Consider the following 22,611-nt stretch of genomic DNA (forward strand, 5'->3'; position numbering starts at 1 on the left):
ACTGGTGATACATCTCTTCCACTTAGAAAACCGAACAAATGCTTCTCAGATTCTCGCTAGCCAGAGCTGTGATTCGTGAGAGGCTGGTGCTGGCTCTGTGTCAAAAGCTGTAATGGCCAGATGATACAGAGCCCTGATCTGGTCTAAAGCTCCTGGATCTGTTCAGCTTTGTACTGAAAATGTTAATGATAGTAGCAGAATATATGCTTGGCTAATGTCTCATTGTACTGAAATCCCACAGGCCTTCGCAACAATCCTTTTTTTGCGCTCTCCCACCCGCTAATGCTGTTCGAGGTCATCGTGCGTGACTGCATAGCCCCCTTAGCCTTAAGACTGAAGCATTGAATCTCCTTTGGCATGAACCAGTGGGCTTTCTTCGCTAGGATTCCTGAAACAAAATGCTTGTTTTACCTGACATGAGACGGCAGAAAGGCAAGAAGCGAGGCTGAGTGCTCTTTACAGTGCAACCAAGGAGACTTGGGTGCAAATGCTTCACTTAGAGTCACAGAATCACAAAATACCCCGAGCTGGAAGGGATCCACAAGGATCATCGAGTCCAACTCCTGGCTCTGCATAGGACCACCCATAAATCAGACTGTGTCTGAGAGCACAGTCCAAACACTTCTTGAACACTCCAGCAGGCTCGGTGCCGTGACCACTGCCCTGGGGAGCCTGTTCCAGTGCCTAACAACTCTCTCGGTGAAGAGCCTTTTCCTAACACCCAGCCTGAACCTCCCCTGACACAGTCTCATGCCATTCCCTCAGGTCCTACTGCTGGGTCTCCTGTGAAAAAAATACCAGAGAGTGCAGCAGCCCTGCATGGGAATACAAGGGGATGGTGCACCATGACACTGCAGCACTGACCATCCCACGGTCTGGGACTGTATGCAGAGCAGTGCTGTGGGGAAGCTCTGAAAAGGGCTCACCAGAGGGCCAGGGACTGCCAGCGGGCACTCAGCAATGCCTGTGGCAGGCACTCTACCTCCAAATGCACAGCTGCAGGGAGTGACGACTGAACGTGAAAGTAGAAGTCAGGGCCAGCAGATACCTGTCTCCAGAAGTCCCACTAGGCAACGCTATCCAGTAAAATACAAGAAAAAGTGAGATGCACACGGCAGCACAGCGTCACTACTGTGCCACCTTGGTGACCTGCCTGTGCAATTGCTTTATTTGTATCCAGACCCAGAGCAACTCTGTGAAATTATAAACTGAAAGACCTGTCCTATAGACAACTTAGCTAAATAGATGTGGGGGACATGCACGTTCTCTCATTACCCGGTATGAAATGAAGCAGAGACAGGAGGCACATTGTTTCTAGACTTGCTTGGAATAACAAGACACTCTGGGGTAATTAGGGCACTTTTCCAACCATGCTGGAATGAGAACCTGCACAGTTTCACTGTATCTTAAAGCTGGAGGCAATTTGAAAGCCTGAATAGCCACAATTAACATAACCAGCTCAAGGGCAGACAAAAGCCAACCTTCACAATGGGAACACATTGTCTTCCCTTTTCATTCTGTGGTGAGAGATGGCATAACAGGAGCTGATCTGCAATGGAGCCAGTACACACCAGCACATAAAGTTGTTGCTGTTCAAGCTTCTACAGAGGTGTGGGGAGGCACAGCTGAGATCACAGCGGTGCACAATGCCCCATCCCCAGCTCCAGGGCAGGTACAGAGCTGAATGAGTAATGGGCAGGGGGACAGAAAGAGGTGATTTATTTAAGAGGCTTCTAAATCTGTTCACCGAGACAGCTGACCTTCTGACAGTGACTTAATCAGCACAAAACATTTTCTTGATTTGTCACCAGGGAACAGCAAAATATTCTCGGAAGAGCTTCATCTTTTATCTTAAGAACTATTTACATCAAGGAGGTTAAGACACAGCCTTAACCACACATACAGCATAACCTTTGGAGCACAATCAGATTTGCTGTTCTTAAGAAACACTATTTGGGAACACGGCCTTTCTTGTCTTGACTTATATCTGCTTATCCACAAAAGAAAGAGCTCTGCGTCGCATCATTTTTATTCATGAAGATAAATCCATTGTGTATTATTCTAATGATCTCTTAAGTCTGCAGCCTGTGCTATTTTATGGCACTAAAAGTTAGAGAGGCAGTAAGCCATGTATTTAAGCCTGGTAACTTAACGGGAACAGCATTAACTACTATTTCAGAATTTTAGTTATGTCCCCCTCCTCATCCTATGTAATTACCTTGTTACTTAACAGCAGCATCAGCAATTTTATTGATGTGCTTTTAGCACAGGCCACTACTAGAGGACAAGTGTGCTGGAGCATGCTACGGACTCCAGAGTAAATTTTATCTCCCACTTTGTTTTGTGAAAAGTGTGAGAGAATTATCACCTCTCTCCACCCTTAAATATCTGCATGCATCAGCAAGGCCTGTTCCACAGACATTTTTAGCTAGGCGTCTTTTAAAACATGAAAGATCACTTTCAGCCCCCAAATCAGAACCTATGTTATTCTAATAGGCCACATTTTCTTCCCTCTAATAAGCTTGGATTTCATGTTTCTCTTATATCCTTTTCGGGGCCAAGGGATGGGGGGAACCCTGCAACACTATTATGATCAAGTCCAATTTATGATGGAAATCCTTTTGAATAGGTAAACAGAACTAAAAAGAAATTTTAAAAAATATCATGGCAACCTTCCACTTATTTCCGACCAGGGCAACATTTGCCTGTGAACACGCAAGCAGACTCTGCCTGCCCTGCCTCTTGTTCCTCAAACAAAGCAGCACCTGACTCTGTGGGACCCCCAAGAGCATCCCTCCCAGCCAGTCAAGCTTTCGAGGAGCCTGGAAGCACCGTGCTTACTGAGGCAACACCGTGCCCTCCGCCAGCTGGTGCTGGCGCTTGGCAGCCCTCCTGCCCTGCTAATCTGCCTCTCACCCTTACGAGGTTGCCTTACACACCAAGTCATTCCACACAGGGCAGTGTCCAACCACCCTCTTCACTACTGAATTTCTGTACACCCCCACAGCTGCTGGGAAGAATGAGCACTGCCTGGTATCAGCAGTTATATGGCTGGCAGTGGATCTGGGGAGTTGTATCCACTATCCCATTGTGCACTGTGTCCTGTACACATGCACCAGAAGACAAAAGGACTAGCACAGAGCTTATCAGCACGTGGCAGGCATGTTAAGCCATCTAGCAAAGAAAAAGCATGTTCTGCATGTAAGAGAAGAAAATCCCTAATTGGAAACACAATTGTCTTATAAGAAAGGCACCAAAATCAACAGCCACTCCAATTTATATGGTGTTTTATCAAGCCAAATAGCACCCAGGAGCCTTCCACATGAAACTCTAATAAGGCTTATAAAACTAGCCCTCTACAATAGAGGCTAGGGAAAGGGGGAAGAAGTAAAAGGCCTTTAAGTATGTGAATTGTAAAAGAAATGGAAGCCTGTCCATCTTCAGCTAATAAAGGAAACTCAGAGGGGATCTGCAGGAGCACAGCTGGCATCCAGCCACCGAGACCGGGCAGGCAGGGCAGACCTGGTGTGGAACCAGGCAGCACCCTGCTCTGCGACTTGTCACTCTACCCAGGGGACACAGCTTCGGTGCATCAGCACAGGTGACCACGCACATCCCCGGATGTTGAGTCCAGCTTTCCTGTCTCACCAACACCAGACTTCCATGCGGTTTCGAGAAGAAAGCTGTGTGTCTCCATCCTAGCCATCAAGACATAACACAGCAGAATACAGTGCTAAGGCTTTTTGATTTCTTTTTTTGCCCCTCCAACCAGATAAGAGGAGAGATTGAAGGAAAAACAGGAGGGCGTTCTGATTCTAGCCTTTATGGTGCATCTGGAAGGCCCAGAGATGCCACAGCAATGAGCGTGGGATAAAAAACCTGAACAGGGTGGAGAGCACTGGTTCTGAAACGTGCACGTAACATCACCTGCAGGAGTCTGTCCTTCGGGTGCCATCACTCCAGCATCACTGCCTATCCAAGTGATAATACACAAGTCAAGGAAAGCAAAACCAGGCTGCATACAAGCCACACTTCACTGCACAGCTCTGCAAATTGCACTGAAAAACCCTCAGAGGAAAGAACGGTTGCTACAACTAGTTTCAAACCTATTTTGAGCAACACTGAACTTTTCAATACCTTCATTCTGGCAGTTCCACAGTAGTTTTAAAAAGACAGAAATTAACCATGGAAAACTCCAAACATAAATGTGCTGGAGAAAGAAACTTCTTCCTTCTGAAACAAAGAGAGCAAGTGCTATAAGGTTAATATTTTCTGGTTTGCACTATTTTGTGAGCAAGTCCACGATGGCAGATCTGTATTTCATGGTGAGGACTCCAAAAGGACGTACCCTGCCTTGCTATGCAGTGGAAGGCTGCACAGTCCCATTTTTTTTTTTAACTACCACATGCATATCTATCAGTGAGGTGACATATTAAGTAAGACTATTACTGGTTTCAACATCTTTATGATCATCTTGCTGAAGTCTGGGTTAAAAAAAATCTTAACATTTTCTTAGACTTATAAATAAGTGTCACATGAGAGCCATCGTAGTTCCAAGGCTACACCCACGCCAAGGAAAAGCCATGTAATTTAGGACAAGCAGCTCTACACCCAGGGACCCTCTGCGACCGCTGTCCTCCCGCTGTGCCCTGCTGCACCTCCAGCAGGCTGCTGGGAGACACAGCCCGGGATTCCCCGAAGGGCACGGCCCTGGGGACAGCACAGCACGCACACCTCAGCACCTGCCCCTGCCTGGCCACAAACCATCCTGGGCCAGACCCTGACCTGCAGACGTAACTTCCCGGCTCGACCTGGGCACTGCGGACTTGCCGAGCGATTGCCAGGCTGCGGCTCACCCTGCTTTCTGCCCACGGACCTGCTCTGCTCCTCTTGCGAGGGTCCCGTGGGACTGCAGCTCATGGCAGCAAGGCCACGGCTTCTGCTCACCCTGCTGTCAGCCCCGTCGCCCCCACTGCGGGCTGACAGCATCAGCCTACAATTATGCCTGGAGTTAGCAACCCTGCTGCTACAGAGGAAGAGAAGCAGCCAGACAGGCAAGTAACTGGCCTAACTAAGAGACAGCTTCCTCTGAAAAACACAACTCAGGTATGACTAATGCACAGCAGAAAGCTCATGCCTCAAGTAATCCCCTGCTCAAAACTTTATCAATAATGCAAAATTGGATTGTGGAATACAAAACCCCTGAACCTTAATAAAAGAACTAGCTTAAGCACCACGTTAACATCATTGAAATTGATGAGTAAGGAAGGACAGCTTCAGACAAATTACACCTCCAAGCCAGATAAGACCTATCTCCAGGGGGCTGGAGGAAAGACAAGGAGCTCCAAGTAGCTTCCCTCACATCCAGAGTGAAGAGGCTCTGAGTGGAAAACAGCGGGTGTAAGAATTAAACACTCTCCAAGCAGATTCTTCAGAACCAAAGAGTCATAAATCAGGGCTGACCTCTGCCCCGGGGGGGCTGTCTAACGCTGTTTCAGACATCCTAGCACTTGGCAAAAATTCATCCAAGCATGGGGATGGGGATGTTGGTGCTATGCTTACAGTTTGAACGTCAGCCAAAGGGCCACAAATTCAGCTAACACACAACTCAGTTTTTCCCATCTGTAGATAACCATGTTGAAGTCTCCCTGCCCAAACGTCCCATGTCACAGGCATGTGCTCAATGTCGTCCTGAAGGCAGTAGCTGTGCCAGCCACAGCCCTGCACACTGACCCCAGACAGACTTAGTTTGGCCCTGAAGCAAGCATAAGAGGGAAAATGGATGAGAACAGCGCAATGTAGCCTATACAGAGGAAACTTCAGAGGCAGCAGACGTGAGCTGAGAGAATGGGGAATGTACACTGGGTACAGGTGGAATGGAGCCAGGACTGGAAGAGGTAATGTTTGAAACTGAGGGTGGTGCAGCAAGAAGGGAAGAAAAGCTACAAGTGGGTACCTAAGAAAAGCTGAGAATTTGAGACGAACACGCACCACTACTTTACACAGGCTGTACAAATAGTGAACTGCAAACATTAAGCATGCACACCACAGCCCAGAGAGCTGACACCCAACACCCCACTTTCTGAGGCTTATGGATGGAGCACACATCATGAGATTTCTCCTTTGGATTAAGGCTATGCATGATCTCTGTTACCGAGTCTGTGAGAGGCCCCTTCAGTGATTATGACCCTCCTTGGCTAGTGGAAGGCCAAGGCTGGTGTTTAGGTTGCACGTTGCTCATAGGATCCGCCCCACACCATGCCTCCCACTCACAGAACCTATTCTGAGGTTGCAAAACTGTTCTGCAGTGACCTCTAAAGCCAGTGAAGGCATCAGCACTTCACAGCAGTTCCACCCACCCTACGCTCAGCACCCACAGTCAGGTGCAGCAGGCTCCAAAGGTGCAAGCGTCAGCAGAGCACCACAGGGGCTTGTCGAGAGGAATTAACCCCGTCCCTCTCCCCGTGATGCTAGCACAAGCTAACTGAATAGCACGGATAAGCCTGGCACTTCTCAAGAATGTTATATACGTTGCAATTCAGGGTGAGAACTAGTCTGGAGCCAGGCTCCAATTCGGCTGCGAGTACCTACTGCAGGGAGACAGCTGAAATGAGAGGAACACAATTTCAATATCCTCACAGAGGTAAATGTGCTCAGTTGCCTCAAGGCCTCTGTAATCATTAATTATTAACTTAATGTCTGTCTTCCCCGAGGTATCCATTATCCAGTGTATTAATGGCCCTTCCAATAAGGCAGGGGGTAAACAGCTTGCAGATTACCTGATAGTATTAATGAAAGTTTGCAAATTGATTTGGTTGGATTAGAAAGCGCTTGGCAGTTAACTGATTTCAGAATTTGGAAAAACAGCAGTATACGATGAAAAATGTTTTCCTTCCTCTCAGCTTTATTTGCTCAGAAAAGAAGAGGAGCCAGGAATGGTAGCGCTGTTCTTTTGGATGCTTCTTTCCTGTCTCCCATCCAAAGTGTAATTAAGGAAAGCCTCGGGCAGAAAACACAGTTGTAGCATGAGGTAACATTAATGCTGCCATGTTCCAAATGCCCTTTCAAAACACTTAAGCCAATCCTATTCCTAAAACCTGGATTTATTCTCCAGGCTTCCATATTTTCATTGCCAAGCTATGGGATAAGCCCAAGGAATCATATTCACAAAATGATCTCAGTGAACAAACTCCAATCCAGTCCACCACTGAGATCCTCTGAGCTGCCTGCCTAATCCTTTAAATACCTCCAGATCCGCAACCACAGAGCACCTAGTGAGGGAAGGGCGAATGTACAGGCGGAATGTACAGACATTTACAATTCGTGCTTTCTTCTTGCATAAGCTGCTGCTCAGCTTATTTTCTGACTCCCAGAAAGCTGCTTTTATAACCCTCCGAAACATCTAATTTAACCGAAGGAGTATTTGCTCATTAGCGTTACTTGCAGCAGGATGCACATGTCAGTGTGGGAGTTCAGTCCCTGAGGAAATGACAAGACAATTCATACCACAACACACAGACTCCAGAGATGTTTCTGCTCGGAGTTTGCAGCTCAGCTCTCACTCCTGCCCCGCTGGCAGCCATCTCCACCCAGGCCAAAGTATCACGGTCAATTCGCAAGCAGGAGGACCGCATCTGCAGGCTGTTCAGGATAAGACTGATCAATTTTAAAAGGCAGCATCTCGCCCTTCCGAAGATAAGGCAAGCTGGAGCAGATTGATGTTTGTCATCCAGAATACCGCACGCTTTTAATAGTTGCATGCACAACAAGCAGCAGTCACGTTTCCAATCTGCCATGCACTTTGCTGGGCCTCTTGTGCTCGCACAGAGATCTCTATCCTCTGATTCTATCAGAATCGGAATGGCAGAGAGGGATTTAAAGTGAGACCAAGTAACAGTCTTTTCTTGATAGATTTTTGGATACGCTGCAGTTTGCTGTTTAGTCAGGTAGCATCTGTTCTTTAAGCAGAGCAACACGATAATGCTCTTTTATGTAAATTTATGGAAGAAGTTATGAATTTATCCTATATCCTAATACGGACTCAAACTCAGCTTTTAAATGGAAAGCCTTCCCCGTGCTGGAATTTTGTGCCTGTTATTTTATCATAATTTAAAATCTAACTAGTCAGACACCAAATTATTTCCTGCTGAGAAATGTGTAAAAGCTCTCTTTATTCCTATATCCTCTTTACCGCTGGCATCTTGTATTTATGAGTGTAGATGGAGAACTTAACATCCATGTTTTCTCCTTTTAAAGTCTCTCCTTTGATCTAGTCCTCCTTCCAGGAGATTGCTTTGATCCTTGCAGTTTTGCTAATTCCAAATATGCAATTATGCTTATCTAGTCCTGGAGGATCTGAATGTTTCAAGCTGTCCCTCACACACTCTCAGTTTACCAACACACCGCAGTTTTAATCAAAAATAACTTGTTCTTGCCTACAGCCCTAGAGGCTACAGACTCCTCACGGGCCATCCTGAAAAACGCAGGAGAGCCCCCTTCTCCCTGCCTGGCTGCATTACAAGACGGCAGAGCCCTTCACAGGAAGCAGGATGGAGAAGAAGCTGACCTATTGCCTGCAAAAGACGGGCATCTCATCGTGGGCATCTCACCAGCAGGGAGCCTGTAAGGTCACCTGGTCAGGCTGTCATCCCTCCTCTTTCCCCACTTCAGTCATTCAAAAGTCATTGCTTACAGAACTGGCATTTGCTGCCAGGAACCAAGGGGTTATGACAAACCGTCCTTCGTGGCCCATGAAAGGACCAACGTTAGTAGGGATGGCAGCAAAATGTCACGGGCAGCACCTCCCCAGAAAGGCAACCATATTCCCCCTCCCACCAACCACAAGGAGGGTGGGCTGAGGCTGACTCCAGGCCTGTTTGGGGCTTGTTTTTAAATATCTTCTCTCTTGTAATGTCATTATGCCACATGAATGAAAGCTCTGGTTATCCAAAGCTGCCTGATGTCTCCCCGGGGGAACGGGGAGGGAGGCAGAAGAGGAGGAAGGAGAGCATGATGCCATTATTTCGTGATAGGATCTGAAGTAGTAGATTTCCTTCTGGGTTCTAGAGGACTGAAACAAATTGAGATGCATCACCCCAATGCTTCATTGCTTGGTATTTTGACACCACGTTACTGCTTGGCACCTGAAACTGATTTGATGGAAGACGTGACCACAGCCATCTTTTCCTCTCTACTACTAACCTTCTACTTGCCTGCCCCCCTTCTCATACTCAGAAAGAAATAAGAATGTTTTCTAGCATGTTAAGGAGTGACAGGAAAAATAAAAAAGGAGAGCGATAAGACGACAAGCTGGTGAGACAGCAAGTGGCCACAACCATGGTACAGCATTTACATAATTTTCCACTCACATGAGTCCAGACAAGCTTTCTGGAGGTGCAGATCTCTGCCCTCAGAAGATAAGAGCAGGTTCCCTTCCCTGCCTGTGTAAAGGCTACAATTTCTGTTCTTGCAAATTGAAGGTCAGAGTGGCACTTTCTGTGCGAAAGCTTCTCCTGCCAACAAGACAAGGAAGAAAAATTACCTACTATGGTTTAACACCACCCTGGTGCTACCAGCAGCTCTTCAAGTGGCAGATTACCACGGAACATAGGGAGCTGAGCCGCTAAATCACCAGTCTCGATCCAGCACCCCCGTCAGCAGCAAGGCAAAGCACATTTTTCATGCTTTGCATCAAACTAGACTGACAACACCAGAGCAGCCCCAACAACACCTTGTATTTAATAAGCCAGCTGACAGATTAAAGAGGACTTGATTTTGTGGTCTGCCCTAATGAGAACTGCTTTTGAGGAGCTTTCAGTAGTTCAGACAGGTACATGACTGAGGCTTAGTGTCTGCCCTCGCAGAGTGGATCTTGATGCCACAAGGGGGTGTAAAAATGAGGCCTGCAACTGGGAAAAGGCAATTGTTACATGATGCTCTGCACAAAATCCCATTACCCTGCTTTAGTGAAAACCCTTCCAGGGCTGTTATATCAGTGGAAAATGAAATTAGGAGCCTGAGATGCAGCTTGCGTGAAGTCAGCCTTCCTTGCCATAATGCAGAGCAGTTATGCAGGCAGGGTTTGCTTCCTTACAGAACTTCAGTGGCCACCATTACCTCAAGTTTCAGGTTAGGGCCGCTGAAATCTCCGCAGAGTTGTGCTTTGCAGACTAACTCAGTGCTTCAAAGCTGCAGCGTCTGAACCAGCTTTTCCAAGTTGAATTACTTGCCTTACATCTGATAAATCTCAGTTAACTCCCTTTCTTTGCAAGGGAGTGCCTCTAAAATCCCTTCCTTTTTGTATTACAGGAATTCCCAGCTTGTCTTCCTCCTGAAAAGCTTAATACTCTGCTTATGCTGCAACAGAACTTCCTGCCCCAATAGATTTTAGAGTAGTAGTCCTAAAAATCAGATACTCCTGTTACAGCTTTCTCAGCTTTACATATCACAAGTGTTTTGCCTGAAAGAGGCTGGTTAATCACAAGGTTGTGTGTTAATTCGGGGTGTTGTGGGGGGAGATACCAAAATTATGAAGCACTTCAGAAAGCTTTCTAGTAGTTTTTAAAAAAGAGATCCAGTAGCAAAGTTACACTTTTTGTCACTGCCAGTTCAAAAATTCCTCGTATCGACCCACTACTTGTACCTTCAATCTCAAAAATATTTATTCTACTGTAACACCTGGCCTCACTAGGTGGGGGCAGATGTATGCCACTCTTTGCTAAAAAACAGGCTCATCTTTCTCTGAAGAAAGATGACTCATGAGGTAATTCAACAGACATTGAACTGAAACGTGTAAAACTTGGAATTACAGTAATTCACCTTTCTGTCCTCAGAGAAGCATTTCTCTGCACAGGTGGTGTAACCTTAGGCAGCTTGGGGTAGAAACAGGAAGAAAAGGGGAGTATACAGGGGCCCTATCTTAGAAAGCAAAGAGGAAAAAAATAAAGGAAAAAAAAAAGTATCATGGGAGCACCAATTGATCATATCTCATTCCTTGTGCATAAGGTATAAGCATCAGACGTACGTAACGCAGTCCCAACCTAACGCAAGCCCCTACCACACCATCTGCACAAGCAGTGAACAACCCAAGCATATTTGGAATGACAGAAGTAAGACTGGCAGATATTAACCACTTATCTAGAGATTTGACTGTCAGGTAAGTGAGGAAGCTGTTAAACAGGATCTGCCTCACAGCCCAGAAATCCAGAAGCTCATACTCTTCAGGTTGCCCAGATTCAAAAACTGCTAGATTGGACTTCCGTGCTTGCTTTCCCCTCAGAAGATAGATGGCTCAGTCACTTGATGTTTGCTCTAGAAAGCCAGAGCAAACAGACCAAGCTGGATAACGGCTTCCCTGCTCCGTGTGCTAATAAAGAAATGGACAAACATGTCAAACCAAAAGTCAGAGGCTCTGGGAAGCATGTTCAGCAAGGCTGCAGCTCTTAATAGATCTAGAGAGAGGCTATAAGCGCTTCAGTGTGGACTGCGGCACTGGCGGTGAAGCTAATTATCATCCTACGTGGGTGCAGTTGGCATTGGTTGTTTAAGAAGCCTTCTATCGCCTGAGGGACAGCCCCAGAGGTAAAGGAAGGAAGAGGAATAGAGGGAAAACTGGAAACTTGGCCTGCCATAGCATCTAACTGCCTCACGAAGATGTGACATGATCTACAGGGCTGCTGCATGCGCAGTTACCCTCTTAGAAATCAGCAGCTTCCAAGCTTGATTAGACTGCAGAGCTGGGTAACTTAGGGTTTATATTAGAGATCAGAGACTTCTCACAGCTGTTTTTCAAAATGCAGTCTGACCTCTGTTCTAAAGCACTTTAGGGAATCTTTGTCCCAGAGCTTGAGGAAAAGGTAGAGCTATAAATTAAAATTGCATTAGTAGTTTCTTCAGTGGTCTAAAGAACAGGAAGGGGAGCAGCGGGGAATTTTTGTGGCATTCATAAGAAGTTATGCCCCAAAATTATACACCGGGCTTCAGCATGAAAACAGAGATCTACTAAAAAGAAAAAAGAAAGTTTAAGAACTGTGATGCTCAACAGAGAGGAAATGGCATTACTGAAAGCCCTAGTACATTAATTGCTATTTCTAGCAGTCTCATAATCCTGTATGTCTTTGTGATATCTACATATAGTTACCTGATATAACCTTTTCTATGCAGTTTCATATACATGAAATGCACGAAATTTGGACACTTTTACTTGCAGTAGGCACTATTTCAGGTGATTTCTTGTTAGTGCTTAGAGAACTTTGATCCAGTTTTGCCTAAAAACCAAGCTATATTCCCCACATTTGTTTTTATACTTAAAGGGTAGACTGAAATTAATCCATAGACATTCTGTTTTATTGCTTTTGCACTGTATTTCCTGTTTTAATGCTAGATCTTTTGATGGAAGGTAGCAATCATTTAAACATTAAGAACAGTCATCTTGGGGACATAGTTGTCAGATTTAAAGATCAGAAATTATACAGGCAGCTATAAAAGGATAGGAAGTGAATAGATCAATATTATGAGGTCCAGTAACTCTTTGAAGTATTAAAATGAAATGGAAGAACTGTTTGCAAGAATAACTTGGTGATTTAAGTTATGCAGCAACTCCAGGGGCAGGTTAGAAAGTAACTAGCAACCTCCGTACTGGTGTCCTGAAAGAGTTAAGGACATGTTTGTCAACAAGGTTTTTATTCTAAAGCAAGTGCAGGCTAAGCAGGACTTGCAGCACGATCCCATTCTAAAGGCTGGGGAACAGAACGCCTTGACAATTCCAGTGCACAGCACAGCACCGGCAGCCACTTAATCTGTAGGAAGTGGCTGGGGGAGCATTTGTATTGAACAGATCTCTCTACATTACACGATCCCTTTAGAGGGTCCTGTCAGCACCCTCCAGTTCACTATTTACATGCAGAAAGGGAGCAACCATTCACTGAATTAAGCATCCATTTCCATTACATAGAAGGTTAAACATGTTTATGAGCGAAGCCCTGAGAGGAGAGCAGTAATACACTGCTTCATGGCATCAGCCCTAAGAGAATGCAGCATCGTTTGGAAGCACTGGGTCGGTAACTTTTAGGTGCTCATTCTGCATGCAGAGGACGAAGGACTGTCCCATCACATTAGCTACGACATGGGTTCCCCATAAGGATGTGGGTATTTGACGGCAAGCCCAGGACGCAGCAATCCCACCCATTTGAATATCCACTCAGAATTCACACTAATGCAGGAAGAGGTACACAGCTCACATGAAAATACAGCAAGTCAGAGCAAGGCTCAGCTAAAAAAGCTGAGGATGAAGCTGAGTGTCCTATTCCACTCTGAATTTCAAACAGATATATGTGCTACTTGTTGTGTGGGAAAAGTGATCCAAAGCATGTCACTATTCATCCCATCTGACACTAAGCATGCAGTAAAGGTGAGTTGAACTCTTAATCTAAGATGACTTTATGCATTTCACTGGGATTTCAAAATTCAGCCTGTAGACCTAAGCATTTCAGACAGGCCCAAAAAGCAGCTACTTGGTTTAGTGATTTTTCTAGGACACCGATGTTAGAAGTTGCAGCATGAAAATTTGGAACCTTTAATATTTTGGCGCTTCTTTGAACATGACAAAATTCCCCCCTGCTATGCAGGTCCAAACCAATTCAAGTTTCTCTTCCAGTCCCATTTGAGGATAAATCTAGCTAGAAACTCCCTCTTATCTGCTTTTGTAGGTAACTTTCTATCAGCAATGAAACTAGTAAGATTATTTAATTCTGATTTTGGTTCATTTTCCTGGTCCTATTATTTCCCAGCCCTTGTCAAATAAGCCTTTGCTGACAGACCCTAAAAGGCTATAGCTGTTTAGAAGAATCCAAGCAAAGCTTCATTCTGAGCAACACACTTCTAGCAAAACAGCCATCCTGGTTACCTCACTGAACTCCAGAGGCAGGATCATTCACCCTATTCGTTTAGGCATAACGACTTTCAGTGCTCGAGTGCTTTGGGGACATCTGAGATTCACACTGGAAGCCTCTGATTTCAAAGTTTTGTCAGTCTCGGTCTGATTCTCAGCAGTGATATTAGCCCACGTCATATTTAAGCTAGTATTAGCAATTCAAAGCATCTCAAAGCAAGGACATAATCCTTACAAGGAACAGAAACCTTGTTTTTCTACATTTTCTAGCAGCAAGCAGGTAGAACCCTAAATGAGAAAAATAGGACAAGTTATGGAAGGTTCCCATGAGAGAGAGGTTAACCCACTTGTTTCAAATTTCAGGTAGGAGGTTTCAGTGCCTGGGCTTTTTATGTAGTGAACGCTGCAACCATACCTCAGCGACTGGCTTACAGTAATAACTCTACACACACATTGCATAATGAAGTCTCATCTATAGCCCCAGAAGTTGTTTAACCCTCAAAAGTGACTTATTCCAGGCTATCAGCCAAGTGAATGCTTAAATAGAATATATGTAGCTATGATCTTCACAGGCTGGTATTCATCTTGTCTCAGAAATTGTTTAGGGCAAAGAGGTTAAGAAGAATAGAGTGCAGGTTTAAAAAAGATTTGTTTCTAAGAGACACTTCAGTAGATTCATTCAATTTAGTAAAGAAACTAAGGTTAGGAGAATGCCTTTTAGAAACTATTGTCTCATAGCAATTTAATACATAGGTTTTCAAAAGAAGGCAGAAAGCAGTTAGGAAACGTTGCAGTTCAGTTAGATAAGAAGCTATCTCATTAGTATGGATTAGATCTAAACACCTTTAAACACCTTAGGAATAGCTGCCAGCCTCCTTCCAAGGCAAATCCCCTTCCCTTTCAGACTCTACAAGCTGAGCTTCCCAGAGCTTTAAGAGGTCCTGTCATATCACAGACTAACGGACTAGTCTAAAAATATCCCTGAAATTAAGGAGGAAAAGACACAGATCCAGATAAGGCAATTAGACCTGGTTTAAAGAAAATTCCCTTATCAGACAGGCAACATTCTCTAACACTGCTATTCAGCACTACATCTCCTATCACAAGAGGAAGGAGTCTTTAGAAAGACATATGAGAGTAAAACTCCTAGCTCTGAGCCTGAACACAGCCCACACATCTCTCTCCCCAGGCAAAGAACCAGAAGAGCTGTTGCTTGGGGTTTTTATAACAGCATGAGGCCAGTTAATTGGGTTTCATCTGCAGCAGGTGGGTGTCTCTAACACTGTCAGCATCTGCTCAAACAGTTAACATGACCTTGCATGTAAAGGTAATGGTGTAACTGCAAGCAGGCTGGCTTTCTCCAAAATACTAACAACAGATGATAAGCAAGATGGAAAAGCTTTTTTTAATGTTGTTGGAAATGTACTTGCTTCAATGCACAGGTGTTTTCACTCATGCATGTTCATTTCAATGAGATCCCAGGTCTGGGATGATGAATGGCAAAGATCGGGAGCCAGGAAGAAAGGAGAGGAGAAGCCAGATGGACAGGACAACCTGAACTTTTACTGAGGGCCTACAACTGGCTGCAGAAAGGGGCCAGCAAGAACCTCATGAATTCAGCACAGAGAAGCAAAGCCCCTCTGCCTGGGACAGCCTAGCCCCCGTGCATTGGTGCAGGTTGGGGCCCAGCTCCCTGGGCAGCAGCCTGGCAGGGAAGGAGCTGGTAGCAACAAAGGTAACATGTAGTTATTGGCTGCAGATACGCAGAAGGAAAATAGCAGCTCCTCAGTTCATCTTAAGTCATCTGCAGAGCCCTTAAGATAGAAAAAACAGTTGCATTTTATTGAGAGCAAAGCAGATAGATAGCCCAGGAAGGAATAAACTAGCACCCCACCACGTGCTCTGAAGATACGCAGAAACAAATAGCCCCAAATGCAGCATTTACAGATAGGTCAGATATTTCACATTTGCTTTGGCTTTGTTTTTATGCTGTTCTCATGCCCCAGGGTGCTGCAAGTGAGACAGAGGAATTGTGACAACCCACCCGCTCTCCAGAGAGCAGAACAAGGCACTTCGCAACCCTCAGGAGAGCACGCTGTTCAGACAGGAACCCCAAACGCCTGGTTCCAGGGCTGGAATCTAGGTGTGGGGTCTTTGGAGCAAAAGCAGCAGCAAATACCCATCCCTGGTGAGCTATTCTCTGCATAAACAGCTGCATAAACAGCTCTGCAGTGAAAGTCACAATCTGGCTCAAGAGACTTTTATGTCTCCAGATCCTAATGAGGATCAGTTTAAATTATTTTTTTAACATCCTGTCTCCCTAATAAAAGTCAGTTTCAACGTGGAACCAGCTCTAAGAATTGCAGTCTTCAGGTCATAAATGCTTTTAAGAAATGTGGCATGGTGATCAGCGCAAAGGATGGATTAAGGTTTAGACCACAGCTTTTGGGAACCATACAAGTCACTAATTACACATACAGCCCTTAGCGCAGCAACGTGTAACACTTCATACTATTTCGGGGGAGATGCAAAGAGAAATAATTGGAAATAGATTGGACTGTGCACTTAGTCACATGGTCTGAACTTTTGGGTAGACCTGTGCGGTATCAAGAGTTGGACTTGATGATCCTTAAGGGTCCCTTCCAACTCAGGATATTCTATGATTCTATGATTCTATGAATTCAGTTTGGCTCTAAAGTAAAAAAGTTCCCTGTAACATTAAACAGCAGAACTTCCCTCCGAGCAGAGGTTTGTCTATGCCTCCTTAGCAGGTGGCACCCCGAGGCTCTGTTAAAGCCCAACTTGCACACGTGCTGAACGTGACAGGACAAGAGCTGGGGTCTCCAGAAGACACCTTGAACCTGAATTTCCATCCGCCTTCTCGAAGATGGTCTTGGCTGTGGAAAGCCTAAGGAGTGTTAATGCTTTGTACAGCTAAAGGCACCTCACAGCCTACTTGGGCAGGACAAAATGGAGCACTGTCATTATTACTGCTCAGGTATCACAGTGAGATTAAAAGTGATAGATCTCCAAATCAGACGTACCTCAGCCCACGATCTATACTTAATTTATTTAGGAGTTTCTTTTATTTAACTCTCTGTTCTTTGAATGTACAACACCCATGCAGACCAGCTGCTGAGTACAGATTTGACAGATGCAGCTTGAAAGAACGCGGGAAAGTGTGCAGCAGCCTCAGGACTACTTTGTATTAAAGCAGAGAACACAGACTACCTGAAACACAAAGTGAAGTTAAAACTGCCTTGGCCCTGTCTGCTCTGTATTGGTGCACAACTCCCACTTAGTGTAATGAAGAAACACAGAAGAGAAATTGGGAATTTGAAACCTGCAAGATTCCTGGCTGTTGAGATAATGAGCAATGCTTTGCACGCATGTGCTTTTTTCACAACCAACCGCAGATCTGACGGGGACAATGAAAGGTAGGCACCGATTAAGCTGCACCATTTTCTTTCTGGTCACAAGTGTTACTTTGCAGGAGAGCTGGTCAAAGTGTTTCACTGAAAAGCTGTTTGCATTCAAAAATAGCCTTTTTATCAGAATTTTTTAAAAAGACTTTTTCAAAAGACAAAAAAGTTTGAATTTTTATATCCATTCTTGAAAATGTTCATGTTTTTTCTGAAATTAATTTTAGATGTCTCAAAGAATGGTATCAAAATGATCTCTAGGTTTTAGCAACAGTCATTCCCTAACAAGATCAATGAAAACTTCAGCCATGCTTTCAATCTCCCTCTCAAGGATTTTAAAAATTTAATTTACAACAAAAATTTTGAAAAAAATCTTTTCCAAGCATGCGGAAATGCACGTGACAAATGAATTTGGTAAATGCTTTGAAACAAATCAAAAAAATTGCCAAGCTTTTATTCTAGCTTTCCTTTGTTTTCCAAAAGTAGGTGTCATCTTTCAACCAGCTCCAACGTATAGTACGAGAGATTTGTGTTCACTATACTTGCATGTGTAATGATGCTGGTATAATTTGCAGCAGATGTACATTTGGGGAGAAATTATTTTCTTCAGAATCTATTTGTGTGGGAGGATGAAGTATGGTTATAACGAAGGTGCTGTGGGAGCTGAATGACTTTGCATCTCAAGTACACGTGCATTTGGGTGTGACTTAAACATAGTTTGCAATCTCTCTAAACGGAGCATTTATAGCCAATTACACTTGTCATTCACCTTGCAAATACGTCTATCCGTCTATCTAATTTAACAGCATATGCAGTAAGCAGAAAAATAAAGGATATTATATTAGCTGACAGCAGAATAGAGGTGTGGATATCAGCATCTGTATCTATCGCACACTTGGCAGGCTTCTCAACCGAAATACAATGGATTCAAATAGCGGCCTCCAATGCCCTTCCTCCCGCTGCATCAGAAGCCTCCTGTCAGATGTAATTTTCTCCAGGAAGAAATGAATCTAGTTGAGACTTTCCCAAACCCGTCCAAGTGATTTGGACACTCACTTCTCATTAGCATTAACAGCAAATGGGCATCAGCATCTCCTAAATGCCTTTGGAAATATCTGACACATTTTTCATGGCTGTTAAATGACTCTTTGGGCAACCCACACTAGAAATGACAAATTTCATATTTTTTTCCCCGTACTCAGATATTCATAATGTCCATGTAACAAACATCATGATTTTCCCTCAAAAAGACAGCTGAGATGTGGTAAGGAGAGACAGACTTTGGCTATGTTTGGATTAAAGGACAAAGTTCACATTCCAAAACTGTCTCCTCAGCAGAGGGCTGTATATACGGATTTCAGGATAATACCACATTCGTTGTCATCTTTTTGTCACAGCTCTAGGCAGGCATGTCACTGCGATGGGAACAGGGATGCAGAGGAGTTACGTGGCTCTGTGTGTCACATGCACTGAATCACTCGCATTGTCCTGGAGAGTGCTAACATGGAGGAAAAGGAAAGTGGAACTCCTGTCCATACACCTAACAACAGGCCCTACAGAAGGGAACAGCTATTCTTTTGAGATCCACATTTTCAGTGTTATATCTTGGATCATGCTTAGCCCACTTATGTTTCCAAAAAGTACACTTCCAGTCCATAAGAAGAAAACATGAATTGAAGACGAGCATACTTTTGTAAACTGACAATGGATTATATTCTCCCCTCTCCCCCCCAAACTGAGGGCCAGAAAGAGGCTTCTAAGAGATTTCATTCCTGTTCCATCCGGCATCAAGTGAAACATAAGTGTTGTGCAACCACTGGGGCACTTGACTGGTACATGGAAAATTGCATCCGTGTGAATCTGACCACGAAAAGTCATTCAGGTAGAAACTTTTCAAACCTTAACAAGGCAGAAAGCCTTGTAAGCCACTTCTCAAAACAAAGGCATTGTGAATCCTTTCAGACTGAACTGCCATCTACCACTCCGGCTGACTTCACCATGAAGCCCGCAGCAGCTTTTCCTTTCGAAGCCCTAACAAAGTCAGTCTCACCAGCAAATACATATGCAAATAAATAATATTGAGATCTGTAACTTCCTTACATGGCTTCTTGATCTGTTATTTAACTGACATCACTTCCCTTTTTTTCAAATACGTTTCATGTATATATGCCTGTTTTCTATAATCTTCTCCATTTCTCTTATCTCTTATATTTTAATAAACCACATGTCCAGATTCAGTATCTTCTTTAGCAGCCATATGGGAAGATATATTTGTTCATTGCAGTTATTAAAATTCTAAACATCTTCCTCTCTTTATTTGATTTTAGCAAGATTTTGGATATCTTGTCAATACCAAGGAGATTAGATTCATTGGAATGTAACTCTGAAAAAAGTCTTGCATCAAGACTTTTATTTCAGTTCAAAACCACATCAATTTAAGGTATCCCCGTAAGATCCGGACAAGGTGAGCCTTTTTTTCATAAACTATTTTCAACACTGGTTTAAGATGAAACAACTAAGGTTATTTTTCCTTCTTAACACTGGGAAAAAAAATAAAAAATAAACAAACATAACCTTGAGACCATTAATTCACTTTCACATAGAATTTTGAGTCCTGACAAGACTCCTGATGGCCACTTTGCTTAAGCAAGGACACACTTCGACCTTTAAATCCTACTTTTTTGGTGTTATCTTCCCTGCATGAATGGAATAAACTACTAATAAGAGAGTTCTACTTTCCTAGGGTCTCTCTACCAGTCTGTTGTTGATGACCGACACGCAAAGAGGCTCATCTGAGCAACTTCAGTATTAACTACCAAGAGAAACCGGGAGGGATTCCTCACTGGTCCTTTGAGAAACAGCACTCATTTGTCTGCCGGTTTTCTCTGGGCTTCCTGTGAAATCAGCGTTGTGTAGTTTTGTGGAAAGACGCTCACCAGATACATTGCTCTATTCACAGCCGTTTAAAAGTATATCTTGGCCAAACTGGGAGCTGGAGGAATTTATTCAAATAAACTGTAAAACCCGAAGTAATTTCAATCCTTCCCCTTGCAAAAGTACTCTCCCGCTCAGAAGAACAGCAGATGCACATTGCAACTTCAGGGAAATAAAGTTTCTATGTGGAAAACTTAAGAGCAGTGACCAAAATGAGACGCCTTCAGTACCATGCCAGTTTAAACTTTCCTTCCACGTCCTAATGTCATCTCAGGCCTGCCAGTCACAGGCAGCTCAGAAGACACACAGTTTCAACTTTCCACGGATTCCTTTGGTGACACTGCAGATGAACACCAAAATGCTGCAGGCTGAAGATCCTTCAGCTACACTGTTCCAGAGAAAGAGAGCTGGAAATAAGAGTATCCTGGCTTTGCTACTGTTATTCCCAGGCCTTTCAAAAGCAACTAAACATCAGTTGTGCTTGCTTCCCACGGAAGAAATTAATATGAAGCTCACACTTTGTCCCTGCAGCATTCTGCCACCTACCTGTGCTTACTGCTTTTCGTCATGCGTCGGGGCATCCATCTTCTGTCTCAGCATGGCGCCCCGGAGGTGAGCCCTCCTCCTTCGCTTACCTGTCTGCAACGCCACCTGAACCCCCGCAGACTGCGGAGAGCCAGAAGGCAATTCATCTCACCCTAACGCGTGCCTCTGAAATGCCCTCTGCAGGTTCCTCTACTGATCAGAGACACAGCTTATTTTAGATCATGTTGCTGACTTTTAAACAGTAAAAGTTAGGGAAGCAAACCCTACTGCTGAGAGGTTGCTCAGCAGCCTTATTTAAACCAGATAACGATGTACTGCAATTATTGGGGGCCCAAATTCATCTTTCCTGTCCATCTCTTTTACCAGGCTCAAAACCACAATGAATGAGAGAGAACACCAAAGGGAACGATGCCATGAACACTGCATTGTGCTCTGGGCTCCCTGCAAGCTCTCTCAGAACACCGTACCCACGTGTCTTCCAGGGTTTGATGGTTTTCTTCACTGGTAACAGATCACTGTTATGCAAACTGTTACACCAAACACCGTTGATTCTGTAAATCATTTCTCAATGGCACATCTTTTTACAAAGCAATTTGGACAATTAAAAATTTAACCACGTTAAACTTCCACAAATACCTTTAATCTGACTCGGTCAAATGCACGGTCCTGAAGTCAAACGTTTTCAGCCTTTTGTTCAGCGCTTTAAAACTGAAGCATAGCGCTGTACGGACGCCGTCCACGTAAAGTCAGTAGCAGTTCTGTGAGCAAAGTTTTTGTCCTCATCCACAGCTCCAAACAGCGTGGTTGGTATAACTGGAGGTTGGCAAAGAAAATGAGGAAGACTGCCTGTAGCTCATCTCGTGACTAGCTGGAGGCTGGCAAAAAGACAGGCATAAGCCTGAAGTCAGTTCTGTGCTCTATACCTCATGCTCTGCCTCAGCCACGAGGAACAGTAAAACAGGTCGAGGTTGGCCCAGCCATGACAGGCAACACAGTGTCCTTTTCCTGGATGAAGGCAGGAATCCTGTTGGTGGTGTGCTTGGCATCCACAGCAGCTTCCTCAGCAGCCTCCTGGCACTGCCCAACAGCACTTTCACCACAGAAACGAGGATGGCTGTAACCTCCAGAGAGCCAGCAGCCAGACCACGGGCACATGCCCCCCTGCGCTGAGATAAGGGGCACTTTCAGGGAGTTGAGGGGACAGCGCAGTACCTCAGGGCCTGGGCAAACGTGAGAGAGTGCTCCTGGAGTGCCCATGCGGGGAAGGCAGACAGGGGGCAGCGCCCCAGCCCCACACAGTCACAACGCAATGCTCCTGGATGGCCAGTTTCACGAGGCCGGGTGATTGAGCAGCGCCTCAGGCTGGTGCAGACACGGCACAGCACTCCAGGGGTCCCCTTCTGAAGGCCAGGTGACACAGCAGCGCCTCAGACCTCCACAAACACCGTGTAACGCTCTGGGGGGACGAATACTGTGAGGCCCATGAGAGGGCAGTGCCTCAGACCCACGCTGACACAGCACAGCGCTCTCAGAGGAGCTGTTCCGAAGGCCGGGTGACACAGCAGCACTTCAGCCCCGCGTATCCAAAATACCAAAACCCTCCCAGGGGAGCCGCTCAGGAGCCCCGGTGACCTGGCAGCACCTCAGGCCAGAACCAAGGCGGTGCGGCGCTCTCAGCAGTCTCAGCGGGCCGCGGGCATCGCCTCAGGCCCGCACCAAGATGGCGCCGGGCTCCCCTCCAGGCGCCCGCATGGCGGCGTCGCCTCAGAGGCACCAGAGGCGGGAAACGTGAGGCGGGGCCAGAGGCGGGAACGGGCGCGA

The 22,611-nt window shown here is 45.1% G+C and overlaps 1 long non-coding RNA gene across 1 annotated transcript in view; it reads right to left on the reverse strand.

Moving 5' to 3' along the window:
- The window catches only part of LOC308180998, a 244,292-nt gene extending 221,694 nt beyond the window's left edge, over positions 1-22,598 (reverse strand). The window contains exon 1 of the long non-coding RNA XR_013941270.1: positions 21,427-22,598. This is a non-coding gene — a long non-coding RNA (uncharacterized lncRNA). The remainder of the gene's footprint in view (positions 1-21,426) is intronic.
- Positions 22,599-22,611: the final 13 nt, after the last annotated feature.

The sequence above is a fragment of the Anser brachyrhynchus genome, assembly GCF_964034855.1.
Source record: "Anser brachyrhynchus genome assembly, chromosome: 20".
In the NCBI taxonomy this organism is placed as follows: domain Eukaryota; kingdom Metazoa; phylum Chordata; class Aves; order Anseriformes; family Anatidae; genus Anser; species Anser brachyrhynchus.